General features: G+C 45.9%; 2 long non-coding RNA genes across 3 annotated transcripts in view; one reads left to right on the top strand and one right to left on the bottom strand.

The window, feature by feature from the left end:
- The window catches only part of LOC134947788 (uncharacterized), a 49969-nt gene extending 39196 nt beyond the window's left edge, over positions 1-10773 (top strand). The window contains exons 3-4 of the long non-coding RNA XR_010182777.1: positions 8876-8940; positions 10644-10773. This is a non-coding gene — a long non-coding RNA (uncharacterized LOC134947788). The remainder of the gene's footprint in view (positions 1-8875; positions 8941-10643) is intronic.
- The window catches only part of LOC134947787 (uncharacterized), a 151495-nt gene that overhangs the window by 128476 nt on the left and 6409 nt on the right, over positions 1-16610 (bottom strand). Inside the window, exon 3 of one of the 2 annotated variants that reach the window (XR_010182775.1) lies at positions 10632-10690. The exons of the other annotated variant lie outside the window; for it this stretch is intronic. This is a non-coding gene — a long non-coding RNA (uncharacterized LOC134947787). The remainder of the gene's footprint in view (positions 1-10631; positions 10691-16610) is intronic. 2 annotated transcript variants of the gene reach the window in all.

Genomic DNA, 16610 nt, shown 5'->3' with positions numbered 1-16610 from the left:
ACCACCTCACCATCAGAATCCTCCTTGTCAATTTCCTTCTCATCGCAAGCAACACCCATATCCTCATCCTGGTGTACTTAAACAGTGACATCTTCAATTTGACTATCAGGAACTGTACTGTGGGTGCTCCTTCCAGCACTTGCAGCGGGCGTAAGGCGCCACCTCTTCCCGTCCAGTGTTGGGAAGGTCAGGCATCGCAACCGACACAATTGGACTCTCCTTGGGGATTTGTGATTTAGAAGAACGCACAGTTCTTTGCTGTGCTTTTGCCATCTTAACTCTTCATTTCTAGCGGATGAGTGCTTCCATCCTCATGTGAAGCTGAACCACTAGCCATGAACATAGGCCAGGGCCTCAGCCGTTCCTTGCCACTCCGTGCCGTAAATGGCATATTGGCAAGTTTACGCTTCTCCTCAGACGCTTTTAATTTAGATTTTTGGGTCATTTTACTGAACTTTAGTTTTTTGGATTTTACATGCTCTCTACTATGACATTGGGCATTGTCCTTGGCAGACGACGTTGATGGCATTTCATCGTCTCGGCCATGACTAGTGGCAGCAGCTTCAGCACGAGGTGGAAGTGGATCTTGATCTTTCCCTATTTTACCCTCCACATTTTTGTTCTCCATTTTTTAATGTGTGGAATTATATGCCAGTAATATATCAATAGCAATGGCCTACTGTACTGTACTATATATGTATACTGCTGGTCACCAAAATGCTGCACTGTCCTACTATATACTGCTCACAATAATGCAGCACAGATATGAATTGTATACTTGACACAGAGCTGCAAGATACAGCAATGGCCTACTGTACTGTACTATATGTATACTGCTGGTCACCAAAATGCTGCACTGTCCTACTATATACTGCTCACAATAATGCAGCACAGATATGAATTGTATACTTGACACAGAGCTGCAAGATACAGCAATGGCCTACTGTACTGTACTATATGTATACTGCTGGTCACCAAAATGCTGCACTGTCCTACTATATACTGCTCACAATAATGCAGCACAGATATGGATTGTATACTTGACACAGAGCTGCAAGATACAGTAATGGCCTACTGTACTGTACTATATATGTATACTGCTGGTCACCAAAATGCTGCACTATCCTACTATATACTGCTCACAATAATGCAGCACAGAGATAGTATACTTGACACAGAGCTGCAAGATACAGCAATGGCCTACTGTACTGTACTATATATGTATACTGCTGGTCACCAAAATGCTGCACTGTCCTACTATATACTGCTTACAATAATGCAGCACAGAGATAGTATACTTGACACAGAGCTGCAAGATACAGCAATGGCCTACTGTACTGTACTATATGTATACTGTTGGTCACCAAAATGCTACACTGTCCTACTATATACTGCTCACAATAATGCAGCACAGAGATAGTATACTTGACACAGAGCTGCAAGATACAGCAATGGCCTACTGTACTGTACTACTATAATTATATACTGGTGGTCCCCAGTCCCCACAATAAAGCACACTGAGCACAGATATTTGCAGCACACTGAGCACAGATATGGAGCGTTTTCAGGCAGAGAACGTAGATATTTTCAGCACACTGAGCACAGATATTTGCAGCACACTGAGCACAGATTACGGAGCTTTTCAGGGAGAGAACGCAGCCACGTCCTCTCCGTTCAATCTCCAATGCACAAGTGAAAATGGCGGCGATGCGCGGATCTTTATATAGAATACGAATCTCGCGAGAATCCGACAGCGGGGTGATGACGTTCGGGCGCGTTCGGGTTAACCGTGCAAGGCGGGAAGATCCGAGGCTGCCTCGGACCCGTGTAAAATAGGTGAAGTTTGGGGGGGTTCAGATCTCGGAGAACCGAACCCGCTCATCTCTACTTAATATATGATTGGCGTCACCTGTGTTGAACTATTTAATTGATAAGAAATGTACTATAACACAGGTGACTGCAATCATAACTTAAGAAGGAAGTCCAGGTAGTGTTTATAGCTCCACCCAATTGAAAGACAACAATTTTATAAACTTTTCTTGTCGTGGAATAAAGACAACTTAACCTCAATATACACATAGAAAAATAAAATAATTTATCTTGTCACATGCAAGAATAGCAGGAGCCTCTGTACTGCTTACACACTGGGACAGGACTCAGGAGGACTCTCTGTGTGTGTCTCTATCTCTAGACCCAAATGGTTTAGTTGCATTACAGTTTACACAGGACTCAGACACCCAGGTGGGGAGAAGGAGAAGCTGGGATCCCTGTGTCACTTACAGCTCACTCCACCCTCCTATCTCTTCTCTGGTCATGAAGCTCTGTCGGTAGCTCATGAAACATGATATTCCTGTGTCTCTGCTTGCACTGCATACTGTCCTGCTCACATTCTGGCTGCTGGCTCTGCTGTTGCTAAAGAGGGAAAGCTAATGCCTGACAAAGGGGGGCCCAGGGTACAGTATGCCCTGCGTCCCCCCCTTAATCTGGCTAAGCACCAACCATCCTAGTTGCTCAAAATGAGTCTTATTCGCACTGATAAAACAACCAGAAGCAACAAAACTACATTGCTAGCATACTTCACCACTGGGGTTTGCGGTACTTGCATATCAACTGAGTCTCAAATCTGTGTAAAAAGGTTCTGATAAAAAACTGTCCATAGCTATTCTTCCCACTACGTTCTGTTATGCTTCATTTGAGACTTCGTACTTGTATTACACCAATCCCTGTGTGAGAAAAGTGCAGTCCACTGTCTCTGGCTCACTGTGAGTGTCTGCAGCTATAATGCAACTAGGATGCAAAATTTGAAAACAGATTTGCTGCACTACCAGCGTTGGGGCGCCGCACACCTCAGTTGTGCTGGGTGTTTCACGCCATATGCTGCAAAGATGCTAGTTATAAGAGGAATCATCCATATGCACAAGCAAAGAAGACAGCACTCTCAGCCTCAAGGGTGATTCCACAATCAACAAATCAGTTAGTGTCAGGCCCAGATGTGTGTGCTTGTGTAGAAACTTGGCACTGCACCCGTTGAGAGGGGCATGGCCGTGTCATCTGGGAGAGATGACACAGTCGTGCTACTGCAGCAGGTCCAGCCTCCCAAAGAGGAACAAGCTGGAACAGTTGGCTCCTCTGGCAGGTGCTGGAGTCTGTCATTATCACCATCCATGTGTTTATGGCTACTGACTGGTGTATCAGTGTCTCTGTGAAGAACTGCCCCAGCTACAATTAGCCAAACATGCCCTCACTATACACAGACTGCTTTTTAAAGTATAATGATAGGTTACAAAACAATGCAAGAGTAAGCCTAGACACCCTGGATAATATATGCTGTACAGAGAGATTGTGGCACTAATATATGCCCAGTTACCTCCTAGTGGGCGGGATGTACTAAATGGAAAATGCGGTAAACTCCCGTTTACCGCATTATCGAAATGTACTAAGCCCCAGCCGCCGGGTCAGAGCCTATGGGCTTCTCTCCCCAGCTCTGTGTGAGAGATCCCTCCCAGCATGCCCAGCGCCCGCCCCCTCACCCTGCACATGCGCAGACTGACTCTCAGGGCCAAATCTCGGAAGTCAGGCAGCCGCAGGGGATCGCAGAGGGCAGCTCTTGTCGGAGAAGCATTCCGTCGTAATGCCAATTGCATATGTAAGTACATATGCGATTAGCATCGTGGCGTTGGGCGGCGATGTCTATTAGTACATCCCACCCAATATCAAAGTGGCAGCGACCATGTAAAAGACCACACTGAAGATTGCAATGAATTTCTGAAACTAAAATTAAACCATGTACAATAACTCCATGACTACAACATAAAATAGTGAATTAGCCCAGTACCAAAATACTGTATATACAGGAACCATTTGTGATGGAAGTCAATGGATGTTTCTTCCTTATCTCAGAAATGTCTCAAAAGAAGATAGATGCAGCAACATTGGGCCCGATTCAGACCTGATCGCTGCTGTGTGTTTTCATGCAGCGGGCGATCAGGCATTAACTGTGCATGTACATGCACCGCAATGCGCACCCGCATCGGCCATCAACAACGGGCATCAGGATGATGTGAAAATTTAATTCTCACAGGCGTTCGCAAGGTGATTGACAGGAAGAGGCCGTTTGTGGGTGGTAACTGACCGTTTACTGAGAGTGTCCAGAAAAACTCAGGCGTTCCCAAGCGTTTTCAGGGTGGGTGTGTGACGTCAGCTCCGGCCCCAAACAGCCTGTTCTCATCGCACTGTAGGAGTGAGTCCTGGGCTGCGCACACTGGGTTTTTGGAGCTTGGCGTACACAAGCGATCGCACACTTGCACGGCAAATTTACACTCCCCCTGAGGGCGACGACTATCTGAATTTGTTGTTTGTCCGGAACACATACGTTTTACCAACAGCCTGGATCCCGGCTGTCATGATTCCGACAATGGGATACCAGCGGCCAGTACGAAAACCCCTTGCGGTCTTACTGCACTCGCCAACTCAGGCACAGTGGACACCCATAGAGAAAGAAAAGCCTGTGGCGCCCGTATTCCAGTGGCAGCATTTCGCCGCCTGTTGGGATTCTGGTGTTGGCATTGTGACCGGCGGGATCCCGACAGGTGGTCTCTTGATTGCCTCCCGTTTGTCCACATTTAAAATGCTAGTTATGTAATTCTGCAACAATAAAAAAGTACGTAAAGTGACACTCTGAAATGCGTTCCTAGTATTGTCCATCTGGATCTGCAATGGCGTCATTGCCTAGAGAATTATCTATTACCCTAAGTGCGTTTTTCTTCAGTGCTCCCATACATTATCAAGCACTAGTCTATAATCAATACCATCAATCACTTGCTCACATCATATCATCTTGATGATAATTAAAGTAATTTGCTGCACCTAACCTCCTCTCTTTTCCCTTTCTTACCCCTCAAGTTCTGGTATTATAATCACATCAATTGTTCAATAAATTTTTCTTATCTTGTTTTTTTAATCTATTAAAGTAACACTATTATTTATGCATTTGTGTTATTTGGCTGACTCTCTGCCTTTCTCTCATGCAGCGTTTGATCTATTAAAATAATCACATCAATTATGTTTTTCTGCTAAATTAACAACAATTTGATTTTTTTCCCCCCTTCCTATATTTATGTTCAATCAACTGTTCCATGTGTTCTACCACCAACTCACAAAACCAAAATGATAGCTGTTACATGTGAGGGCATCATCTACCCATCCAAGTAGCATGGACAATACCAAGTCACTCTACGTTATCTCACACCAATACCTACCTTCAGGATGCCATTGTTCGGGGTTCCGGCGCCAGGATTCCAAAGTGATGTTGGGATTCCGGCGTCGGTCACCTGGCCGCCAGCATCCAGTGCGCTGGGAAGCTGACCATATCCCGATGAAAGAGTGTATAGACAACAGTCTTGCATGTCTGAGTCTAGCTTCAGAGGGGATGCACTTAGCATCCCAGCGTACTGGATGCTGGCGGTCATTTGAATTCCGGCACCGCCCCCCCGGCCAATGGCATCCTAAAGGTAAGTATTGGGTTGAGGGTTAGGTCCTGCAGGGGTTAGGGCAATGCACCAGGGGGGAAGTTAGCAGTAGCTGCCACCCGCTGTATCCTTAACCCTAGCTGCCACCCCCTGGGATTAGCCCTAGCAGCCACCCCAGGTGGGTTAGGGCATGGGAGGGGTGAATAAATTACCCTGTCCCCTGTTGGCATTCTAATAGTTGGGATATCGCGGTCGGGTCATGTGACCAATGGCATCCCGACCAGGGGCGTAGCCAGGACTTTATGGGCCCCATAGCAACAATATGAAGGGGCCCCTATATGCAGTAGTTAATATGTGCCCCATAGTAGTGTCCTAGTTCATTTTGTGAACCATAGTAATGCCTTAGTTAACGTTATGCCCTACAGTAGTGCCCTAATTTATTTTATGAACCATAGTAGTGCCCTACTTCACATTATGCTGCACTGTAAGGTTGCCAGTACACAGTGTGTAACACAGTACCCCCACCCCCCAATTCACATTATGACATGGGGCAGGATGTAATGCCACCCAAGATCGCTGGAGCTGCGAAATGCTGGGTGATCACAGACGTTTTTAGAAAGGGGCAGTCACTTGCAAGGCAAAACCATGCCCTGTAAGTGATTACCCCTTTTTACAAAAAGTCAGAGATCAGCCAGCATCTCGCAGCTCCAGCGATCTCCAGTTCATATTATGCCACACTATAGTGCCTCCACTGCATATTGTCCCACATTACAGTGAACCAGTTCATATTATGCCACACTATAGTGCCTCCACTGCATATTGTCCCACATTACAGTGAACCAGTTCATATTATGCCACACTATAGTGCCTCCACTGCATATTGTGACACATTACAGTGCCCCCACCAGTTCATATTATGCCACACTATAGTGCCTCCACTGCATATCATTAGAGATGTGCACTTGAAATTTTTCGGGTTTTGTGTTTTGGTTTTGGGTTCGGTTCCGCGGCCGTGTTTTGGGTTCGACCGCGTTTTGGCAAAACCTCACTGAATTTTTTTTGTCGGATTCGGGTGTGTTTTGGATTTGGGTGTTTTTTTCAAAAAACACTAAAAAACAGCTTAAATCATAGAATTTGGGGGTCATTTTGATCCCAAAGTATTATTAACCTCAAAAACCATAATTTCCACTCATTTTCAGTCTATTCTGAATACCTCACACCTCACAATATTATTGACATTGGGCATCGGCCTTGGCAGACGACGTTGCTGGCATTTCATCGTCTCGGCCATGACTAGTGGCAGCAGCTTCAGCACGAGGTGGAAGTGGATCTTGATCTTTCCCTAATTTTGGAACCTCAACATTTTTGTTCTCCATATTTTAATAGGCACAACTAAAAGGCACCTCAGGTAGACAATGGAGATGGATGGATACTAGTATACTTATGGATGGACGAGCGACTGCCGACACAGAGGTAGCTACAGCCGTGGACTACCGTACTGTGTCTGCTGCTAATATAGACTGGATGATAATGAGATGAAATCAATATATATATATATAATATCACACTAGTACTGCAGCCGGACAGGTAGATATATTTATTATGTAATGACTGATGACGGACCTGCTGGACACTGTCAGCTCAGCAGCACCGCAGACTGCTACAGTAAGCTACTATAGTAGTATGTATAAAGAAGAAAGGAAAAAAAAAACCACGGGTAGGTGGTATACAATTATGGATGGACAAGCGACTGCCGACACAGAGGTAGCTACAGCCGTGGACTACCGTACTGTGTCTGCTGCTAATATAGACTGGATGATAATGAGATGAAATCAATATATATATATATAATATCACACTAGTACTGCAGCCGGACAGGTAGATATATTTATTATGTAATGACTGATGACGGACCTGCTGGACACTGTCAGCTCAGCAGCACCGCAGACTGCTACAGTAAGCTACTATAGTAGTATGTATAAAGAAGAAAGAAAAAAAAAAACCACGGGTAGGTGGTATACAATTATGGATGGACGAGCGACTGCCGACACAGAGGTAGCTACAGCCGTGGACTACCGTACTGTGTCTGCTGCTAATATAGACTGGATGATAATGAGAAGAAATCAATATATATATATATAATATCACTAGTACTGCAGCCGGACAGGTATATATATTTATTATGTAATGACTGATGACGGACCTGCTGGACACTGTCAGCTCAGCAGCACCACAGACTGCTACAGTAAGCTACTATAGTAGTATGTATAAAGAAGAAAGAAAAAAAAAAACCACGGGTAGGTGGTATACAATATTATATATATATTATATACAATTATATATATATATATATATATATATATTAAACTGGTGGTGATTATTAAACTGGTGGTCAGGTCACTGGTCACACTATCAGCAACTTGCAAGTAGTACTCCTAAGCAGACAATCACAATATATATTTTACTGGTGGTCAGTGTGGTCACAATGGCAGTGTGGCACTCTGGCAGCAAAAGTGTGCACTGTACGTTATATGTACTCCTGAGTCCTGCTCTCAGACTCTAACTGCTCCGCACTGTCAGTGTCTCCCCCACAAGTCAGATATACATTATACAGTCACACTATCTATCTATCACTTCAGCAAGTAGTAGTACTCCTCCTAATGCTCCCCAAAATTACTACTGTGTCTCTCTCTACTCTAGTCTCACTCTCCTCTCTTCTCTATAAACGGAGAGGACGCCAGCCACGTCCTCTCCCTATCAATCTCAATGCACGTGTGAAAATGGCGGCGACGCGCGGCTCCTTATATAGAATCCGAGTCTCGCGATAGAATCCGAGCCTCGCGAGAATCCGACAGCGGGACGATGACGTTCGGGCGCGCTCGGGTTAACCGAGCAAGGCGGGAAGATCCGAGTCGCTCGGACCCGTGTAAAAAAACCTGAAGTTCAGGCGGGTTCGGATTCCGAGGAATCGAACCCGCTCATCTCTACATATCATGCCACATTACAGTGCTCCAGTTCACATTATGTAACATTATAATGCCCCCCAGTTCATTTTATACCACATTACAATGAGTAGGTCCAGGGGCAAACTTAGATATAGTGCAGGCTCCAAGGCAAAAGTTTGTAATAGCCCCTATGTAACAAACAATAGTGAAAAATGTATATACTGTAACACATGTAACTGTGTCAGGGAAGGTGGGCCCCTCTCAGCTCTGGGCCCCATAGCAGCTGCACTACCTGCACCTATGGTAGCTACTTCCTTGATCCTGACTGCTCGGATAGCGTATCACACCCCTTTCATCATTCCTTTCTCCTTCTCAAAATGCGTCTATTGGTGATATTTTTGTTAAAAACTGATTACACCAGAGTCACTGTGAGTTTTGTATAACGTTGTTTATCCCGTACAGGTTTTCATGTGACTGCTTCATTAACCAACGCAACAATTGTGCCAGGTGAACAGGACAGAGAAAAGGTAAAGACATTTCAGAAAAATATTTTTTAAGGGTCTTACAGGACTATTTGGTTCTTCTTTGGACAAACATTTCACAAATGGTGCTGAAAATAAAAGTAAAATAATATAGGCCCTCATTCCGAGTTGTTCGCTCGCAAACTGCTTTTAGCAGCATTGCACACGCTAAGCCGCCGCCTACTGGGAGTGAATCTTAGCTTAGCAAAATTGCGAACGAAAGATTCTCTAAATTGCGAATAGAAATTTCTTTGCAGTTTCTGAGTAGCTCGAGACTTACTCTGCCACTGCGATCAGTTCAGTTAGTTTCGTTCCTGGTTTGACGTCACAAACACACCCAGCGTTCGGCCAGACACTCCCCCGTTTCTCCAGCCACTCCCGCGTTTTTCCCAGAAACGGCAGCGTTTTTTCACACACACCCAAAAACCGGCCAGTTTCCGCCCAGAAACACCCACTTCCTGTCAATCACACTCCGATCACCAGAACGAAGAAAAAAACCTCGTAATGCCGTGAGTAAAATACCAAACTTCTTAGCAAATTTACTTGGCGCAGTCGCAGTGCGAACATTGCGCATGCGCAATTAGCGGAAAATCGATGCGATGCGAAGAAAATTACCAAGCGAACAACTCGGAATGAGGGCCATAGTTATACAGATACCTGTGCATGCAACCTATTGTATACTCTATGCATAAAGGAAAGGGGGACATACAGTGTACACTACAATCAGATTGTGCTAAATGATGGATCAAAGCAGTGGGGTTCAAGATCATAACCTAAATAAGGTGGAGCGTGAAATTGTGTGGCTTTTTATTTGGGACTTGGGGGACAATGTATTAAATAGGGCTTTAACTGTGCTAGCAGACATCCTGCTTCCCTGCTTATTGCAGTGAAGCAGGATAACTTAGCGCTGGAATGTATTAACATAACATAACTGGAACGTTTGTGCATAAACTTAGAACTTTGCTGATCTCTGCTTAACCTGTAGTGCATGTGGTTTGCTCTGATGAGATATGTACAGGACTGTAAATCCAATGCACATAAAGGCAAGCATGGCAGCTAACGTTATACCTATTCCATCCATCAGCTGGCTTGTTACAAGGATGATGAGGGGGGATGCGGTCAAGATGCCGCCGGCCGGAATCCCGGCGGTCGAAATACCGACGCCGGAATCCCGACCGCCGCAATCCCGACATATTCTCAAAGGTTTTACTGAGTGTTAGATGCAAGCTATGAATATGTCATTATGCCGATGAAATGCAAAGGTGTTTATGCACATCACGGGACTGAGTCTGAGTCGGGTGCAGAGTCTTTGCATACAGCACGTGTGCAAATCTTTGTATATGTCCATCCTATTCTGGGCTGCACAGAACTTAGCGGGATCTGTCTTCACTGCTGGAGTGACAACAAGGTGAGCACTCGGAACTGCTCTGACTTGTGTTAGTGTCATGGGAGTGTTGTGGGCATATATGAGAAGCTCAGTGCAAGTCTGAGTCGTGTGCATGGTGTAGGGAAGCCTGTTTCTTTCGTATCCCTTGCACACAACAAGCAGCTGGTGCAAGTGCCAGTACTAATGACAGCTGACGGAAAATCAGTGGGTGGCACAGCTTTCTGCTTACAGACGCACATTAGCAGAACAGAATCTCGCCTTTGCATAAGGTAGTGTAATAGTACCCCCTGTGTAAGGTGTAGTGTCGTACCTGTGTTTCCAGATGACGCTTGCTGGTTCAGGACCTCTCGCGGCTTCTTCCACAGGAGCCTGTGGCAGAAGGATGGACACCCCAAGGAAGACCCCACAGATAAAGGAAAACACAAATTGACGGTGACAACAAGCTTAAAGTGAAAGAGGTAGTGTGTCACCGCTAAAAGGCCAATTGTGATTTAAGTGAAGCACATCCAGTAAATACCAGCACAACAAATCTCAATAATAAGGCATAAAATAAACGCCAAACATCAGTCACATATGCAAGGAGCGTATACACCTTAGCATCAGCTATTTGCATAAGTCACGTGCAACAGCAAAACATTCAAATGTAATTATCACCATCAAATACTGTTAATATGAACATAAAACTGACATAATCTATAAAGTGTCCACAGCGTGGCGCTGTGGCGCTTAAGTTCAGTCCGTACTGGTAATAAACTGTTCCGTATACTCTTGTCCTACAGGGGGCACTGTAAATAGTATCTGAACTGTGCACAGTATTTGTAATCCAACGGGTGCTGTAAAGCAAATACTTTCTAACTGTATCATAAGCTTACAATAGGGGTGGTCTTCAGTATGCCGGCGGTCGGGCTCCCGGTGACCAGCATACCGGTGCCGGGAGCCCGACAGCCGGCATACCGACACTTATTCTCCCTCGTGGGGGTCCACGACCCCCCTGGAGGGAGAATAAAATAGTGTGGCGTGCGTGCCCGTAGCGTGGCGAGCGCAGCGAGCCCGCAAGGGGCTCATTTGCGCTCGCCACACTGTCGGTAAGCCGGCGGTCGGGCTCCCGGCGCCGGTATGCTGGTCGCCGGGAGCCCGGCCGCCGGCATATCGTAGTGAACCCTACAATAGGGGATGCTGTGGAGCATGTAGTTGCACTGTATTATAGCAAGGAGCTTCCAATAGGGGATGCTGTGGAGCAGGTACTTCTAGCACAGTGTATGCTTCCAATAGAGGGTGCTGTACAGCAGGTACTTCTAGCACAGTGTATGCTTCCAATAGAGGGCGCTGTGTAACATATGGATGAGTGCACTGTACTGGTGGTAACCTTCCAATAGAGGGTGCAGTTAGTTAAACTGATGTCAGCATACAGTGGGACACAGAGCAAATAACACAATCCTGGCACACACATAGTGCTGCAGTTCAAGCACGCAAGGGATAAATGGCACTGCCCATGTTTTCCTAGCAATTAAAGTGGTAAAGGGAAACAGGGGGTTCAAACAACCCTATCCCTTAAGGCTCTCTGGTAAAGTGACTGGCAGGCACAAATAAATCACACGTGTCCCTCTTCTTGTAAATAGAGTCCGGCTGTGATCTGTCCCAAGGGGGGCTGTGACTTGGAAAGTTGGCAGGGTGGTCACTGTTGGCCTGGGTGCCCATAGGTGGGGGCTGTCTGGGGTGAGGTAGAGTACCTGTACTGTCTGCTGCTGTTGTCAGCTCCTGCCGGTCACTTCTCCTCACTGCTGCTTTGCAGGGTGACAGCTTTCTGTCAGTGCCCAGTCTCTCCCAGCGCAGTGTGCCTACGGACACGGACACACACACACACACGGACACACACACACGGACACACACACACACACACACACACACACCTGCTTCTTGCCATGCTGCTTGCTGCTCTCTGCTCTCCTTCCTGCTTCTCTCCACACACGACTACGGCCAATCAGAGCACTCCCAGCTTCCCGCTCTGCCAGGGATCCTGCTTTAAAAGCCCAGGGTCCTAGTGCTATACACATTTTTCTCCCGGGTGCCATGGTTGCAACCAGATGAAAAGGGTTTTAACCCTTACAGTGTCTGGCTGCAGCTGGTGTAAACTAAGAAAAGGGATACCCCAAGAGTGGATTATCACAGTAGTAAGGGCCAGATGTACTAAGCCTTAAAAGTGATAAAGTAGAGAGTGATAGAGTGCCAGCCAATCAGCTCAGGCTTAGTACATCTGGCCCTGAGTCTGGTTTCCACTACTGCCAGCAAAAACAGCAACTTTGCGTACTACTCAGAATCTGCCACTTTGCGCATAGCCATTCTAAGCCATGTTACCAGCCACTTGCAGTTTCAACACCAGGCCATACTGGGGTATGGGACTCAGGGTCGACAGTGTCTAGGTCGACACGCATTAGGCCGACACCTATTGGTCGACAGTGACTAGGTCGACACAGGAAATGGGTGACATGGGAAAAGGTTGACATGAGTTTTTTTATGTTTTTTTGGTGTCGTTTTCTCCGTAATGTGACGGGGAACCCCAGTTAGTGCACCGTGTCCCCTCACATGGCTTGCTTCACTCGCCATGCTTTGGGCAAGGTTACCATTCCTAATTGTAATCCATGTGGATTGTAAAGGGCCCTACTCACTGGCCGACCCGCCGCCGAGCTGCCCGACAACGGATACGGCCGACGAGCGACCCGGCGGTGGGGGGGCAGTGACGGGGGGAGTGAAGTTTCTTCACTCCCCCCGTCACGCGGCTGCATTGAAGTGTAGGCAAATATGGACGAGATCGTCCATATTGGCCTGCATGCACAGCCGACGGGAGACCAGCGATGAACGAGCGCGGGGCCGCGCATCGTTCATCGCAGGAGTCTCCACACTGAAAGATATGAACGAGTTCTCGTTCATTTATGAACGAGATCGTTCATATCTTTCAAAAAATCGGCCAGTGTGTAGGGCCCTTAAAGTATAAAAAAAGTTTTTTTTTTAAATGGAAAAAATGTGAAAAACTCATGTTGACCTTTTCTACATCAATAGTTTTTATTGGTTTTTATATGAATTGCAAAAAGAAAAAGGGGGGGGGGTACAGAAAAAAAAAACCGGGTGGGGAGGGATGTACACGTCAAATGAAATACAACATACATGAGAGACAGGTAACATAGCAGTAGGCAGGTATTCAGGTATCCTAGCCATATTAACAGATGAAAGTGTGCAGGGCTAGTTCAATTCTATAAGGTAAGCAATTGATATCATTATAGACATAACCACTAGTATAAACCAAAAGGGATAGCATGGGAGATGGAGCATTCAAGAAGTAGCAGATTCCTCATTCAGGCTAAATTGTAAAGGGGATGTCTTCCCTGGGTGTGATATGAGAGCAGAGCCTTCCCCCTCCGTAACGTATTCATGCCAATGGAACCATCGCATAATGGGAGAGGAAGCAGAGGAAGAATAAGGCACACATTCCGTTTCCATGATATAGTGGAAATGAACTTTATGAAATACTTTTAGAGCAGGAGGGACTACCGCTTGTTTCCAGGCCTGGGCCAGGGTTGCCCTAGCTGCTATACAAATGTGTCCCAATAACTATCTTTGGGAGGCTGAAACCTCTAGGGGATACATATGTAGGAGAGCTAAGGTTGGGGATGGGCTTAAGGATAGACACAGCACTTTATTTATCAGCGTAAATACTTCTGCCCAGAAAGTTTGGAGGAGAGGACATGACCAAAAAATATGATACAAATGTCCTATTTCTCCGCAATTTCTCCAACAGAATGGTGAGCAGGAGGGCCAAAATGTGTGCAGTCTGTCCGGGGTCAGGTATAACCTATTCAACAATTTAAAATGCATTTCGGAATGGTTTAAGCAGCGTGACATGCGGAATGTTAATCGATATAATTGCTCCCATTGTGTCTCTGTTATGGGAATATTCAAGTCCCTCTCCCAACGCTTCTGAGCATTAGACTTTTGGTATGGGACCAATGAGATGAGTGTATTGTACCAATAAGTGATATCTTTAGTTGATGTAGGCAATCCCACGCGGGATCGGATAGACTGAACTAGAGAGCTGGGGGGAGTTTGTACAGTGGGTAGACTCTTAAACCAGTGTCTGATTTGGAAGTAGTGAAATAGTTCAGTACTCGGGAGGGAGAATTTGTCCTGCAATTGGGCGAATGAAAGAAAGGCAGTTCCATCTAGTAAGTCTCCAAGGGTATGAATATTACATGCATTCCATGTAGAAATATGTAGATTGGGAATTAATTTACTTACTGCTTTAAGTGAAAGGGCAGTGTAGGGGGTAGTAATGCCAGAAAGTTTACTCATCAAACTATCCCATATTCGTAAAGAGGAAGCTGTAGAGGGGAGGATGGTCATGTCGTTGGGACGTAGGGCTTTAGGAGTCCACAACAAATCTGCTAATGGGTATCCTGTGCAGCTGACATCCTCAATTTGGGCCCACGTGGATATGGGATTGGAGGAGTTCCAAGATTTCAGTTGGGCAAGCACACATGCTTCCTGATACATATTTAGGTCGGGTAATGCGAGACCTCCTCTGTGTCAAGGTAGTATCATTCTTGCATGTGTCAATTTTGGGGGGTGCAATTTCCACAGGTATTTTGTCAAGACAATTCTGCATTTATCGAGATATGGTTTGGGAAAAGTATAAGGTATAGTGCGAAATAAATACATAAGTTTGGGTAATAGGGACATTTTAAAGGCAGCCAACCGACCCAGCCAGGATATTTCATATAAGAGCCATGAGGATGTCAGGGTCTGGAGAGTGAGTATCAGAGGAGGGAGATTTAAATCGAAAACAGTAGATGAGGTAGGAGGAATATGTATCCCTAGGTACGTAAGTGAGTTAAGTTTCCAGTTGTATGGATATTGAGATCGTAAAGCAGCCGTGAGTGTATCGGGTAAGTGGACAGGTAAAGCGTCAGTTTTAGTTGTGTTCAGTTTGTAGTATGAGGCCTCACTGAAGTCGTGTAGTATGGAATGTAGATGCGGGAGAGAAGAGGAGGGTCGAGATACAAAGAGAAGAACGTCGTCGGCAAAGAGACACAACTTATGGGGGAGTCCCCCATGGGCCAGGCCGGGGAATGCAGCATCTGCTCTGATTTTAGCCGCCAGGGGTTCAATGCTAAGAGCATAAATCAAAGGTGAGAGAGGGCAACCCTGGCGGGTTCCATTAGTGATTGGGAAGGCGTCCGACAGGAATCCATTGCTGAATACCCTTGCTGACGGTAGAGTGTATAATGCTAAGATTGACGCCAGAATCTGGGCTGAGAAGCCAAATTTAACTAAAACAGTACGCATATACAGCCAATTTAATCTGTCGAACGCCTTCTCAGCATCCAATGAGAGTAACAAAAATCCCTCGGTGTCAGAGGCCCTATCGATCAAATTGAAGACCCTGCGGGTGTTGTCAGAGGCCTGTCTTCCAGATACGAATCCAACCTGGTCAGGGTGAATCAGCATTGGTAAGTAAGCACTAAGTCGGGATGCTATCATTTTAGCATAGAGCTTAAGATCGCTATTAAGCAATGCAATTGGTCTGTAGTTGTGGCAGTGAGCAGGGTCTTTCCCAGGCTTGGGTATAGCTACCACCCGTGCCTCCAGCATTTCCTTAGGGAAGGTACCAGTACTAGTTATATCATTAAACAGAGTAGTCAAAATGGGGGAGAGGCGGTCTGTAAAGGAAGTATAAAAATCGTTAATAAACCCATCGGGGCCAGGGGCCTTATTCTTTGGGAGGGATTTAATCGTGGCTTCGACCTCTAGTGCGGTCCAAGGGGCGTTTAAGGCATCTAACTGATCAGGAGTCAGGGTGGGGAGGTTGACCGAAGAAAGAAATGCTTGTATGGAGTCAGGAGTAGGCTGGGATGTGAGGGGATCAGAATGTAAATTGTACAATTTAGTGTAGTAGTTCGCGAATTGGTTAGCGATATCTAGAGGGTTGGCAAGCTTAGAGCCAGCAGGGGAGAGAATATGTTTAATTCTATTGCGAGCTCGTTGGGCACGAAGTCTGCGGGCAAGCATTTTACCGGGTCTATTACCTACCAAGTAGAATTTCTGGCGTAGTCTATTCAGGGCTGCTTGGGTTCTAAAAACCAAAAGTTTTTGTAATTGGCTGCGAATGTCAGATAGTTCCTTACGCAAAAGCCGAGTGGGGTGCTTCTTATTCTTATCTTCAGCTATTTTAAGTCTCTGCTCCAGATCTAGTTGGAGTTGTTTAGCTTGCTTTGTAAGCGTAGCTCCAGCCTGAATA

This window comes from Pseudophryne corroboree, chromosome 8 (genome assembly GCF_028390025.1).
Source record: "Pseudophryne corroboree isolate aPseCor3 chromosome 8, aPseCor3.hap2, whole genome shotgun sequence".
NCBI lineage: Eukaryota > Metazoa > Chordata > Amphibia > Anura > Myobatrachidae > Pseudophryne > Pseudophryne corroboree.
Note: the sequence above shows the minus strand (reverse complement) of the source record. Positions and strands in the feature narration are given on the sequence as shown.